This window comes from Eurosta solidaginis, chromosome 2, assembly GCF_040869045.1.
Source record: "Eurosta solidaginis isolate ZX-2024a chromosome 2, ASM4086904v1, whole genome shotgun sequence".
Taxonomy (NCBI): Eukaryota; Metazoa; Arthropoda; class Insecta; order Diptera; family Tephritidae; genus Eurosta; species Eurosta solidaginis.
In genome coordinates, this window is record NC_090320.1 from 7,462,266 (window position 1) to 7,477,878 (window position 15,613).

Below are 15,613 nucleotides of genomic sequence, written 5' to 3' on the forward strand. Positions count from 1 at the left end.
GTGAGGATGCAAAGCTTCACGTTTTTTGTGGTCTGCATATAAAAACTATTACTACGAATCACGTATTTCATAAATATATGGAGTAAACGTAACTATTTGATGAAATTTGATGAATTTTGAAGCTTCTAGCCGTAAAAAAGGGGCAAAAATGACAGTTTATACGAAGTATATAATATATATACCACCGAACTCAATGATTTTTTCAGACATCAATATATTCTATACACGTAAGCATTTGGTGAAATTTGAAGATTCTAGCTATTAAAATGGGGCCCAAATCGCAAAAAAAAAATATATATATACAATATATACCATCATATATATATTATATATATCACCGATCTCTATGATTTTTTGACACAACAATACTATATACGTAAGCAATCGGTGAAATTTGAAGCTTATAGCTGTTAAAATGGGGTAGCAATTGCGAAAAGTTTCTTATCTGAACAATCGGTTGTATGAAATATATACAACCGATCTCTATGATTTTTTCAGAAACAATATCTATAAATCTTATAAAATAAAGTCGCTAAATGCCATGTATGCACATAACTTCACACAGAATGCTCCGATTTTAAAACGGTTTTTTGCATTTGAAAACCTAGCTACGTGAGATGGTACAGTGAATATAATTTGAAGATATATATTATAGGGGCGTGGAAAATTGCCAAAATGTAATAAAAAATCATAAAATTTTTGTTTACACAGCTATAACTCATAAACGGAGGGATGGATTTGAAAAATTCTACTTTTCAGTAAAACTTTGAAATATTTACCTTCGTTCAGCATAAAAAAAAATACCTGATTCCTTTCTTATATCAGCCAAATTGTTTAAACAAAAGTAACATTTTTACCAAAAAATTCGTGTGTGTGATTGTTCGGTGTCAACTGTGCAAGCAAATTACTTGTGAGTGAGACATGATGCGACACATACGTATATACAGATATCATTCGCTGCGTTATTTAACTTCGGCCGTAGGTTTATAGGTATGTATGTGCTTTCATATCAGCTTGACATACATATGTATGTACATACACAAATAATAATAAATGGTTAAGAATGCATACATCTCTCGAAAAATACTCTTTCGTTAAAATATTAAACATTTCCTTAAAATTCTTCAAAAAAGTTTTATTTTTTGGTATTTTTGCATGTATCACTATCACTACGTAGTATAAAAGAAAGTCGCTTTTTCTGTCCCATGTCCCTTTGAATGCTTAAACCTTTAAAACTACGCAACGGATTTTCATGCGCTTTTTTTTTAACATAGAGTGATTGAAGTTTGCAACCCCAGCGGGTTTGGGGGTCAGAATATTACCGCGGTAGGTATGCCTGTCGCAAGAGGCGCAACCCTTCAGGTTGCCAGCGCAATATATAGCTTCTCCAAACCCAATTGTCAACCTCACCTACCCGCTGCGAATCCTGTTTCACTAACAGACGAGGCTCTGGTGATCCCAAGCTCCTCATGGAACTTGAGGGTGGGGAGGGAGGGGATGGCCTGAAGGTTTAATGTGGCCACATAAATCGTTCCCGAGATGGTCGGGCTAGCACCTTAATGGTGCTGTGGTACCGGAGCGTACCGGATCTGTATCCGGCAAAGGACCATTACATCGATAACACTCCCCAAAGCCTTCGGGGAGCAACCTTATCGCTACAACAACAACAACAACAACAACACTGAAGTTTGTATATTGTATAATAACATCCATTAAATAGTGGAGAAATACTGTTATTTTTGAAGTTTCTAATGTGATGTATATACATATATAAGAGAAAGTGGTGTTAGTTACACTATTTATAACTCAACAACGGATGAACAGGCTTGGCTGAAAATTGGTGGCAAGGTTGCTTAGAACCAGGAAACAGACATAGGATACTTTCTATCCCGTTCTGGATAGGGTCTTGAGATCAAAACGTGGACCTGGTGTAGCATTATACGTCATACCCACTGTAATGTAGCATTATGCTTCATACCCACTGTAACACACTTGCAATAATACTCATCATAAACTCCAAATATATTTTAGTAATAATCATATTACAATATTGTCCAACATATGTAAATTATTGAACTAACCCAGACGGTTAACCAACATCAATGGAATGCCGAATATGAGACCCATTTCCATTCACAGTTAATAAATTTTGAGTATACATACAAACATACAACCCATTGTGGGAAAATACCAAAACACTCAAATTGATCTGCTGACGTTGCTAAACAACATGTACAAACCTACATGTATGGAGCCACGCATACAATACTACATGTATACAAAGACTGTATACAAACGTACATGTATGCATACTCCATTTCCTATGTACTTGTTTTTAGTTATTAGTATTAAGATATTTATGAATGTATAGGTTAAGTCAATTACTATAAAAGACAAGAATTTATTTAATAAAGAAGAGATTTAATGTCGCACCATCAAACGTGCATCGTACACGTAATCCTGGGATATATTTGTACAATGTGGGTATCAAATGGAAGCTGTTTATGAGTACTTTGCTACGGGGTATTTTTCGTACCCGTGGGTGACTAGGGTCTCGATATATAGGCCAAAATGTGGACCCGAATACCCCTAGAAGGTGTTTATGCAAGAAGGATAACAAATGAAACCTGTTGATGAGTGCTTTAGTACAGGGTAATTTTCATATCTATTTGTGCTAGGATCTCGAGATATAGGCCAAAATATGGACCCGAATACCCCTAGAAAGTGTTTATACAAGAAGGATAACAAATGAAACCTGTTGATGAGTGCTTTAGTACAGGGTAATTTTCATATCTATTTGTGCTAGGGTCTCGAGATATAGGCCAAAACGTGGATCAGGGTAACACTAGAATGTGTCTTTACATTTTGGATATTAAATTGAAGCTGTTGATGTGTGCTTTAGTACAGAGTAATTTATACCGTTGAGTGACTAGGAACTCGAGATATAGGCCAAAACGTGGACCCGGATACCCCTAGAATATGTGTGTAATATGAATATCAAACGAAAGCGGTTGCTCAAAGCTTTAAAGTAATTTTCATTGTGATATTCGATTTAGTCGCATCAACCTGGCAAAACTGATAAATATGCATGCGAAGCCGAAATAAAGACATGAATTAATAATACCCACATACCTATTTACATACGTACTATTCGATTTGCCTGAAATTTGGTATATAAATTTGCCTATATTAGTATTTACGATCCTTTTTTCCGGGAAGTAGATCAGAGACGGACCAGGACTGAGACTCGGAGTGGGAGTGGGACTCAGAATGCGACTGGAACAAAATAGATACCACCCTCTTGGACTGGCAATAAATGATGAAGAATAATGAGAAGAATTTGAGATAAGAGAAAAGAGGGAAGGAGAAGGAGACTGAGAAAGAGATAGAGTGAGACGAAGATAGAGATAGATGAAGCGAAAAATACGGAGGGAGGAGTGAATAAAAGGATTAAGAAAAAGTTAAGAGGGGAAGGGCAGAGTTAGACGGAAAAAGCTTATTAAAATGTATGCTGACAGACCAAATTTAGGGCAGAACAATGTCTGCCGGGTCTGCTAGTATGCTATATACGTAAGCATTCGGTGAAGTTTGAAGCCTCTAGCTCTTAAAATAGGCCAGTAATTACGAAAAGTTTCTTATCTGAACAACCGGTTGTGGGGGATATATACTATATCTACGACCGATCTCATCAATTTTTTCAGGCAACAATATGTGCAATATACGAAATTATATGGTGAAGTTTGAAGCTTCAATCTGTTAAATTGAGTAAGATATGACAAAAATCCTCTTTTTCTGAAAAAATCGGTTGTATGGAGGATATATGCTATACTGTTCCGATCCGGCCGGTTCCGACAAATGTCTAATCGGACACCCAAATAAACCCGCTCAACAAATTTTATCAAGATATCTCAAAAATTGAGGGACTAGTTTGCATACAAACAGACAGACGGACAGACGGACATGGCTAAATCAACTCAGCTCTTCATCCTGATTATTTCGGTATACTTAATGGTGGGTCTATCTTTTTTCCTTAAAGGACTTGTAATTTTGGGTTTCGTGACGAAATTAATATACCATTTCATTTTCATGAAAGATATAAAAATAGGTAGGTACTTTGTGTGAGGATGCAAAGCTTCACGTTTTTTGTGGTCTGCATGTAAAAACTATGACCACGAATCACGTATTTCAAAAATATATGACATAAACGTAACTATTTGATGAAATTTGATGAATTTTGAAGCGAATAGCCCTAAAAAAGGGGAAAAAATTACAGTTTATATGAAGTATATAATATATATACCACCGATCTCAATGATTTTTTCAGACATCAATATATGCTATACACGTAAGCCTTTGGTGAAATTTGAAGCTTCCAGCTGTTAAAATGGGGCCGAAATCGCAAAAAAAAATATATATATACTATATATATTAGGGCGCGTCGATTTAAAGATCGCTCATTGCTCTGTGAAAATCGTATTCTAGGGATCAAAATAAGAAACTTTGTCCCCCAATTTGGGTCGAACTTTTGGGTAGCGGCAAATTTTGAAAAATCCCACTTTTACCTATTTAGAGTGCTCCAATCGAGTCCAAATGTATGACCGACCCCCACTAACTTTGGAGGCCCGACCCACCGATGCCAGTGGCACACCCCCTGGAACCCCCCTGGGGGTTCACCATACAAACATTTAAAAAAATCGCCGGTTTTGCACTTTACATGAAAAAATCAGCTAAATGGCTATGTTTTTTCTTTATTTTTATTTATTTATTTATAATAATGTTTATTATTTATTTATAATAATATATATTTTTTCTCTTAAGAAATTTATTTAGTCAGAACATATGTAAATGAAAAAATTAATTTAAGTGAGTTATAGAAAAGAAACTAAAAAAATTCTTGTTTGAAGTCTTTTTTACTTTCAAGTCTGGGCAATTTCGCACGGCTCTCTCATGTCGTCGCCGTAACAGCCTCTACATTTTCCGGTATAACCCGTTAGAAAACGCTAGCTAGCAATTGAACATGTCGTTCCGTTCCTTGTATGTGTGATGGAATTTTTGGATCATTAAACGGTGAATCATCTTGATTTAAATATTCTTTCAATGTATCGTATGGAATGCTTCGCGTGAATTGTGGTTCAAATATGATATTTATATTATTCAAATTGATCATTTCCGTATAACTGGTGCGGAACTACGCCGCTAGAAATTGCATGGGCCATGTCGTATAAGTACTTCGAATCGGTGAAAAAATTCAATTTTTTCTGGAGCAGGGGGCACATTTTGGAACTCAATTTTCTGGAAGCCGTTCACCACCTGAAAATATATAAAATAATTAAAAATGGTTGACAATTATAATAAATGAGTGATAGCAATAACTTACCGGAAGAGTTTCACAAGTAAAAAATTTTTTCCAGAGATTTTACATATTTAAATTGTTGGGTGTTTTTTTCTTCTCTTGATTTGCTCTTGATACTTGTCAAGCAATTTATTCAATTTATTAAATACTTTTTTTTCAACATTATTTCCATACCAAGCTTTTCCCAAATTCCAATCAACTTATCTTTTACTTGAATAGTGAATGATTTATGGGAAAACTTTTTTTGTTCTGTTTTAGCACATTCGCTTAAGTAAAAATAATATCTCAAGATATCCAGATGGGTTGGTAAATTAAGATCAGTTATATCAGTAGACACACCAAAAACAGTAACATCATGCTTGGGTATATGACTCATTGGGGTTTCGATAGTTGTTGATGTAGTTGCTTCATCTTGCGGTGTAGAGGATGGTGGATTCATTGTAAACTTTTTGATTTGGAATGGTCACTTCACTTATTATTTTTTTTGAAATATTTTTTTATCTGAAATTACCACTTCACACTTCGAGTTCTTCACAACGACTTAATGCATTCACAAAAACTGGTGCGTTATATGTGGTCTACGTGCCGAGGTAATAAGAATGAAATGGTAATTTCAATTCTACCTGCTGTGTCTTGTGGTGCCTTAAAAAAAACAACACAAGCAATTTTACGATCTGCAATTGTGTCACAGTGATACCTTCATTTTTTAAAACGGTTGAATAAAAAACCCACACAACTATGTTTACGACATGCAAATGCATCACAGTGATGCCTTGGTTTTAAAAGCTTTGTAAAAAAGCTAATTTCTAAAAATTTTTTTTAATTTCTTTTCTATCACTAAGTTAAATTCATTTTTTCATTTACATATGTTCTGACTAAATAAATTTCTGAAGAGAAAAATAAACTCCAAAAAGAAAAACATAGGAATTTCGCTGATTTTTTCATGTAAAGTGCAAAACCGGCGATTTTTTGAAATGTTTGTATGGTGAACCCCCAGGGGGCTTCCAGGGGGTATGCCACTGGCATCGGTGGGTCGGGCCTCCAAAGTTAGTGGGGGTCGGTCATACATTTGGACTCGATTGGAGCACTCTAAATGGGTCAAAGTGGGATTTTTCAAAATTTGCCCTTACCCAAAGTTCGACCCAAATTGGGGGACATCAGAATTCGTTTTAGAGGTATGGTTCCTTTGGCAAAGTTTCTTATTTTGATCCCTAGAATATGATTTTCACAGAGCAATGGGCGATTCTTTTGCCTCCCCACAAATCGACCCGGCCTAATATATATATATATACTATTGTCACGGATATTAGCATCCCTAAGCTATACCATCACTAAGGCGATGCTAAGCGATGTTCACGTCAATAATCAAATCATGTATACACATATATAAGGCAGCCGAGAGATGTCACACACAGATGCATTTACTTATACGCCTATGTATGTGCGAGAGACTGTAAACTACAAGCATTCACATCAATAATTCAATCTTTATGTATCTACATAAACGAATAAATAATTGCGTCTACACATATGTACGTATACGAGCAGCGGAGCGGCAATGCACAAACACATGCATATATCTTATCTGAGTTGTCACAAGAGTGAGCAATAATTTGTGCACGTAGTTGTGGCTGGCGATTTTGTAGCCGAAACAACTAGTAAGTTCTGGAAATCGAAGAGCCTAGAAGTATGCAGCGTAAACTATAAAAGCGGCGCCAGCGAGTAAGAAGTAATTCAGTTTGATTTGAGTTGTCAAGCATTTGCGATTAAGACGATATCTAGCGAGCAATAGCAGTATTATTTTGAATAGTAGAGTTTCATTGAGCTATCAATCAGCGTGGTTATTAAGCAAGCTATTCGTTGCACAGTTTGAGTGTATTGTGAAGTACTTTAATAAAGGCCATTTTGCATTATTACAAATTGGAGTTATTTATTCAACAGTTTAGTGATTCGAACGTAGCAGAGGATTGCAAATAAGAGGATTTGCAAGTAAAAATCGTTACAATTGGTGTCAGAAGAGGAATTGTTGAATAAATTCCGAAGATTGGGAATACAACTTGGGCATGGCAAAGTTCAGTGAATTGAAGATCCAGCAACTGAAAAAGGAGTTGGAGAACCGTGGATTAAATACAACCGGCAATAAGATCGAACTTCAAGCACGGCTACGAGAGGTAATGGAGTCGCAAGGAATTGATGTGGACGAGTTTGTCTTTTATCCTGATGGGGACGAAACAACAACAAAAATTGAAGAGAAAAACGAAACATCGCAGACGGTTACCAGCACAGACTTGAACATGATATTGGCTGCAATAACTGCTCAAACATCGACAGTAACATCCAAGATGGAAGCACAAGAGGCACGTATAACAGAAATGTCATCACAAATATCCACCAACATGTCATCTCAGCTGGAATCGCAGGAGACACGCATAACATCCAAGATTGAAGCACAAGAAACGCGTATGGCAGAAATGTCGACACAGATTACATCAAAGATGGAGACACAACTGAAAGCACAAGAGGCACGCATAACAGTACAACTCGAAGCACAAGAGGCGCGTATATCATCAAAACTCGAAGCACGTATGGACGAGAAAATAACGCAGTTTGAGGAAAAAATCGAAGCCGAGGTGGATGCTTTGAGAGGTCGTATACAAGAGTTGCAATTAAACCGCCCAGCTGTTTCAGCAAGCAATACAAAGGTAAAAACACCATCCTTTGACGGTTCTGTTCCTTTCCAGGTCTTTAAGCTACAGTTTGAGAAGACCGCAGCAGTGAACAACTGGAATGCGGAAGATAAAGTTGCTGCACTATTCGTGGCATTGAAGGGGCCAGCAGCGGAAATTCTACAGACGATTCCCGAAGGAGAGCGGAACAATTATGAAGCATTGATGGCTGCTGTAGAACGACGTTATGGAAGCGAGCATAGGAAACAGATATTCCAAATTGAGTTGCAAAACCGCTACCAAAAAGCAAATGAGACATTGCAGGAGTTTGCTTCAGATATTGAAAGATTGGCTCATCTTGCAAATGCGGACGCACCCGTGGAATACACTGAAAGGGTAAAAATCCAGAGTTTCATAAATGGCATACGGGACGTGGAAACGAAGCGAGCTACATACGCGAACCCAAAGCCAACATTCGCAGAAACGGTGTCACAAGCTCTGATTCAGGAAACGGCGTCGCTTCTGTGTAAGCCAGTTTTCAAAGCACGCCGTGTGGAAGTAGAAAGGCCAGAGTGGGTAGACGCAATATTGGAGGCACTGAAAGGATCGCAAAAGCGAAGTGAAAAAGTTATCAAATGCTTCAAATGCGGGAAGTCCGGTCACATAGCACGTCATTGCGATCTTGGTCTTAATAGTTCCAACAATGTGGGTGGCCGTAAACGCAAAGCTGGAGGAGATGAGCAAGAGCGAGTAAGAGGTAGAGAGCTAGATCCAGCTATTGAATGCCCTGTGATATCTGTGTCGCAAATTGGAAGGAAATCAAGCAGTCTTACCGTCAGAGGGAATGTGGATGGCAAAGAACGAGTACTGACTGTAGATACGGGCGCATCTCATTCCTTGATCCGATCTGACTTGGTCAACAGGAGAGTAAAACCGTTACCAGGAGCAAAGTTGCGTACGGTCACTGGCGACTATAACCAAGTTCAGGGAGAAGTGATATGTGAAATATTGATTGGGAAGGTCATGGTTCTACACAAATTTGTTGTGGCGGAGATTGTTGATGAAGTTATATTGGGAGTGGATTTCTTGGTTGACCATGACATCAAGATCGATATGCAGAGAAGGGTGATGTGTTATGAGAACCAAGATGTGCCACTTAACTTTAGTTTGGAAAAAGGGTTCAGCAGTAATCGGGTACTGGTGGAGAAGACTCGACGAAGGCCACGAAATTCAAAGGTAAAGGTTGATGGGACAAATGGGCCAAACAAATCAAAACCGAAGGTACCTGTGAGAGAAACACTGGCATTGAAAAGCCCTAACGGACGTACTGAAACGAAGAAAGAATGCAAGGGTGGTTTCAAGCCAAGGCACACTACTGTTGTGAAGCGTCGGAACGATACTGATTATGCAAAGGAAATCCGTCCAGCGCAAGCTCTGCGAAGTAGTTCTTCATTGGTCAACCAACAGAGTGCGAGGGAACGATCCAGGATAATGAGTAGTAAGATGAAACACAGGTACGACAAGGAAAATAATTCGAAAGGTTTCTTGGCGGGAGATTTGGTACTGTTATACAACCCTCACCGGCGGAAAGGTGTTCCATCCAAATTTCGGTGCAGTTGGGAAGTCCCGTACAAGGTTGTGAAGAAGATCAGTGATACCATATACCGCATACAAAGCATTGAGAAACCACGGGGTAGAAGAGTGGTACATTTGGCGATGCTAGCAGCGTTTAGATCGAGAGATTTGTCTGATCGGGACGATCAGACTTAGGTGGAGGGCAGTGTCACGGATAATAGCATCCCTAAGCTATACCATCACTAAGGCGATGCTAAGCGATGTTCACGTCAATAATCAAATCATGTATACACATATATAAGGCAGCCGAGAGATGTCACACACAGATGCATTTACTTATACGCCTATGTATGTGCGAGAGACTGTAAACTACAAACATTCACATCAATAATTCAATCTTTATGTATCTACATAAACGAATAAATAATTGCGTCTACACATATGTACGTATACGAGCAGCGGAGCGGCAATGCACAAACACATGCATATATCTTATCTGAGTTGTCACAAGAGTGAGCAATAATTTGTGCACGTAGTTGTGGCTGGCGATTTTGTAGCCGAAACAACTAGTAAGTTCTGGAAATCGAAGAGCCTAGAAGTATGCAGCGTAAACTATAAAAGCGGCGCCAGCGAGTAAGAAGTAATTCAGTTTGATTTGAGTTGTCAAGCAGTTGCGATTAAGACGATATCTAGCGAGCAATAGCAGTATTATTTTGAATAGTAGAGTTTCATTGAGCTATCAATCAGCGTGGTTATTAAGCAAGCTATTCGTTGCACAGTTTGAGTGTATTGTGAAGTACTTTAATAAAGGCCATTTTGCATTATTACAAATTGGAGTTATTTATTCAACAGTTTAGTGATTCGAACTTAGCAGAGGATTGCAAATAAGAGGATTTGCAAGTAAAAATCGTTACACTATATATACCATCATATATATATCTATATATATAAAAAGAAGTGTACATTTTGATTGTCACTCCATAACTAGAGAACGGATAGAAAGATTGCCATGAAATTGTTAGGAAAGATACAGGAAGGAGAGATGATGGTTAGTTGATATTGAAATCCCAAATCGGTTTAGCCATTCTTGAGTTATGATTTTTTTTAGAAATCTAATATATAAAATTCTTCTGTCACGGTTTTAGAGGCTTAACTCCTCCGAAACGGCTGAACCGATTCTCATGAAATTGTGTCAGCATATTGGGTAGGTCTGAGAATCGGCCAAAGTCTACCTTTTTTTCGCTACGTGCCTAGGGTCCTGAGATCAAAACGTGGACCCGGGTACCCGCAGAATGTGTTTATACAATATGGATATCAAATCAAAGCTGTTGATGAGTGCTATAGTACAGGATAATTTTCATACAACTGGGAGGCTAGGGCCTCGAGATATAGCCCAAAACGTGGACCTGGGTACCCCTAGAATGTGTTTATACAATATGGATATCAAATGAAAGCTGTTGATGAGTGCTATAGTACAGGATAATTTTCATACAACTGGGAGGCTAGGGTCTCGAGATATAGCACAAAACGTGGACCCGGGTACCCCTAGAATGTGTTTATACAATATGGATATCAAATGAAAGCTATTGACAAGTGCTATAGTACAGGATAATTTTCATACAACTGGGAGCCTAGGATCTCGAGATATAGCCCAAAATGTGGACCCGGATACCCCTAGAATGTGTTTATACAATATGGATATCAAATGAAAACTGTTGATGAGTGCTATAGTACAGGATAATTTTCATACAACTGGGAGGACCCGGGTACCCCTAGAATGTGTTTATACAATATGGATATCAAATGAAAGCTGTTGATGAGTGCTATAGTACAGGATAATTTTCGTACAACTGGGAGGATAGGGTCTCCAGATATAGCCCAAAACGTGGACCAGGGTACTCCTAGAATGTGTTTTTATAATATGGGTATCTAATTGAAGCTCTTGATGTGTGCTATAATACAGAGTAAGTTTTATACCGGTGAGTGACTAGGGTCTCGAGATATAGGCCAAAACAAGGACTCGGATACCCCTATAATGTGTGTGTATTATGAATATCAAATGAAAGCTGTTGCTGAGAGCTCTAAAGTTCATTCTGATATTCAATTTATTCGCAACAACCTGGCAAAACTGATAAATATGCATGCGAAGCCGAAATAAAGACAAGAATTAATAATACCCACATACCTATTTACATACGTCCTATTCGATTTGCCTGAAATTTCGTATATTGCTTTGCCTATATTAGTATTTACGATGCTTTTTTCCGGGAAGTATACCAGAGACGGACTGGGACTGGGATTAGGACTAGGACTGGGATTAGGACTAGGACTGGGATTAGGACTAGGACTGGGACTGAGACTGAGACTCGGAATGGGACTGGAACAAAATACATACCACCCTCTGGGACTGGCAATAAGAGATGAAGAAGGAGAAATACTTGAGAGAAGAGAAAGAGAGAAGGAGACTGAGAAAGACATAGAATGAGACGAAGATGGAGATGAAGCGAAAAAGACGGAGGGAGGAGTAAATAAAAAGATTAGGAAAAAGTGTAGAGGGTAGGGCAGAGTTAGACGGAAAAAGTTTATTAAAATGTATGCAGATAGGCCAAATTTAGGACAGAACAACGTCTGCCGGGTCTGCTAGTATACTATATATACTATCATATATATACTATATATACCACCGATCTTTAAGATTTTTTCAGACAACAATATATGCTATATACGTAAGCATTCGTTGAAATTTGAAACCTCTAGATCCTAAAATAGGGCTGTAATTACGAAAAGTTTCTTATCTGAACAATCGGTTGTGGGGGATATATACTATATATACGACCGATCTCATCAATTTTTTCAGGCAACAATATGTGCAATATACGAAATTATATGGTGAAGTTTGAAGCTTCAATCTGTTAAATTGAGTAAGATATGACAAAAATCCTCTTTTTCTGAAAAATCTGTTGTATGGAGGATATATGCTATAGTGGTCCGATCCGGCCAGTCCGGCAAATGTCTAATCGAACACCCAAATACACCCGCTCACCAAATTTTATCAAGATATCTCAAAAATTGAGGGACTAGTTTGCATACAAACAGACAGACGGACAGACGGACATGGCTAAATCAACTCAGCTCTTCATCCTGATTATTTCGGTATACTTAATGGTGGGTCTATCCATTTTCCTTTAAGGACTTACAATTTTGGGTTTCGTGACGAAATTAATATACCATTTCATTTTCATGAAAGGTATGAAAACAGGTTTTGTAAATATGAAGTCCCGATGCAACCAGTCGATTTTGATCACAGAACCTGGAAAGTCAGACATGTAGGATAAGCCTTATCCATTAATTTATGTTAACTATTATATCATAGGTCCGATTTACTGAAATTTCAAAAGAATGTTCTCATTTTATTAAATGATTGAAACTATAATCCCCGAAATGTATGTTCAAAATCCCCATATTCAGATCTATTCATTTTTGTTTGGAGTGGCATCATTGATAAATGTTATAAAAATGTGCATTTTGACAGCGCTCTCTCGAAACAAAGAGTTGCAAATCCATACATCTATGGTTTATGCGTTTCTCAATGTCATAGAAGTGTGTATGTGGGAGAACCAACTTCGGCTGATGACTACAAGTGTTTGCGTGAGTGATTATTCGTCGACTTTTATGTACGTGTGTAAATGGATTAAACTCATGTGTTCATGTAGTGGCACCTTGCTCTATTGTTGTTGTGCCTATATTTATTTAGTATCAGCTTAAAATAAATAATTGTAAGGCGCGATAACCTCCGACGAAATCTAAGGCCGAGCTTCTCTTCCAATTTGCGTCGTGCTCCTATTTTTTTTTCCTACAAATTGGCTGGATGGGACATACTTGTTTAATGCCGACTCCGAACAGCATCTGCAAGGCAGATGAGTTTTCACTGAGAGCTTTTCATGGCAGAAATACACTCGGAGTGCTTGCCAAACACTGCCGAGGAGCGACCCCGTTTAGAAAAATTGTATTCTAATTGAAAAAACTTGTTTCTGAAGTTTTTGATGTTGCTTTTTCCGGGGCGTGAACCCAGTATCAGCTTAGTAATGCTAATATTCGTCACACTATCATAACAAAATTCGACAGATAGGTTGGCTTACTATAAAGAATGCTTCGAAGAATGGTTAACGAAATCGGCGACGGACCACGACTATTTTTATATAAAAGATTTTTAAAAGAATCGTGGACGAATGAAATAAGCTATATCTTTGCAAAAAAGAGCTTTATATCAATAGTGTTTCTTTTTTCAAGTGAAATTATAACAAGAAAACGGAAAAAATTTTAATTTTTGAAAATGGGCGTGGCACCGCCCCTTTTATGACCAAAAAATTGCTATGTTTAGGGAGCCATAACTCGAAGAAAGATCAAATGATCATAATAAGACTGGGTACACACATTTTCTTATAGTAGGAAATATTTCTTACAAAAATGCATGAGATCGGTCAAAAACCACATCCACTTTTATATAAAAGGTGTTTAAAAGTTTGTAGACTAGAATAATAAGCTATATCTTAGCGAAAAATAGTTTTATATCAATGATATTTCACTTATCAAGTTTTATTGTAAGAGGAAATTAAATTTTTTTAATGGGCAATGCCACGCCCTTTTCCGATCAAGCATTACAAAACATTTCTAGCGCCTAAAAAAAAAATCTCTCGTAACAAAATCCGAAAAAGTAATTTATCTGAAATGAACTGTACAATTCAAACTCACGCTGAGTATATAATTTTCGGTTACACCCAAACTTAGACGTCCTCACACCTTTTTTGTTTGCTTTAATTAGCTCTATCACAATAACAAATTGGATGTAGGTATTTATTGATATTCTAGCGAAATGAAATTACGCATTTTGCTAATTTTCAAAACAATATTTCTTTGCAGTTGTTTGTTTATTTATATGTGGGTAAACCACAAATATGAGATAAATTTATGTTGAAGCTACTCAAAGTCAATTTTGTTATACTCAGCATGCTTTCCACACAGAGTGTATTAACTTTGGTGACATAACGGGCATAAACGAATCGAGATAAATATAGACTTCCATATATAAAAATTCATTCAACATTCTAGATGAATTATTTACTAAATAATCAGGCAGGATGAAAAAAGGAATTGATTTAGCCATGTCCGTCCATCCGTCCGTCTATCTGTCGGTGCACATCATAACTTGAGTAAATATTGAGAATAAAATATTGCAATTTGGTATATGGGTTCCTTGGCGTTCATCTCCCATCGCTATTAAAAATGAGGGAAATAGGATGGTAACCACGCCCACTTTTTACATATATAACATTTTGGAAAACACATAAAACCTGATTATTTAGTAAATAATTCATCTAGAATATTAAAATTTGATGCGCGGACTGATATTAAGACTCTTGATTTTTATTTAAAATGGGCGTGGCAACGCCCACTTGTGATAAAATTTTACAAATATTATGAATCATAAATTAACAAACAAGGAAGGCTAAGGTCGGGTGTAACCGAACATTACATACTAAGCTGAGTGCCATGGAGGCAAAATAAGGGAAAATCACCATGTAGGAAAATTAACCTAGGGTAACCCTGGAATGTGTTTGTATGACATGTGTATCAAACGGAAGGTATTAAAGAGTATTTTAAGAGGGAGTGGGCCATAGTTCTATAGGTGGACGCCATTTAGGGATATCGCCATAAAGGTGGACCAGGGCTGACTCTAGGATTTGTTTGTACGATATGGGTGTCAAATGAAAGGTGTTAATGCGTATTTTAAAAGGGAGTGGGCCTTAGTTCTATAGTTGGACGGCTTTTCGAGATATCGCCATGAAGGTGGGTGACTCTATAATGTGTTTGTACGATATGGGTATCAAATTAAAGGTATTAATGAGAGTTTTAAAAGGGAGTGGTGGTAGTTATATATGTGAAGGCGTTTTCGAGATATCGAGCAAAATGTGGACCAGGGTGACCCAGAAAATCATCTGTCGGGTACCGCTAATTTATT

General features: G+C 37.4%; 1 long non-coding RNA gene across 1 annotated transcript in view; it reads right to left on the reverse strand.

Annotated features, from left to right (window-relative positions):
• LOC137239217 (uncharacterized) overlaps window positions 1-15,613 on the reverse strand; it is a 57,985-nt gene that overhangs the window by 17,578 nt on the left and 24,794 nt on the right. The gene's annotated exons all lie outside the window — the stretch shown is intronic.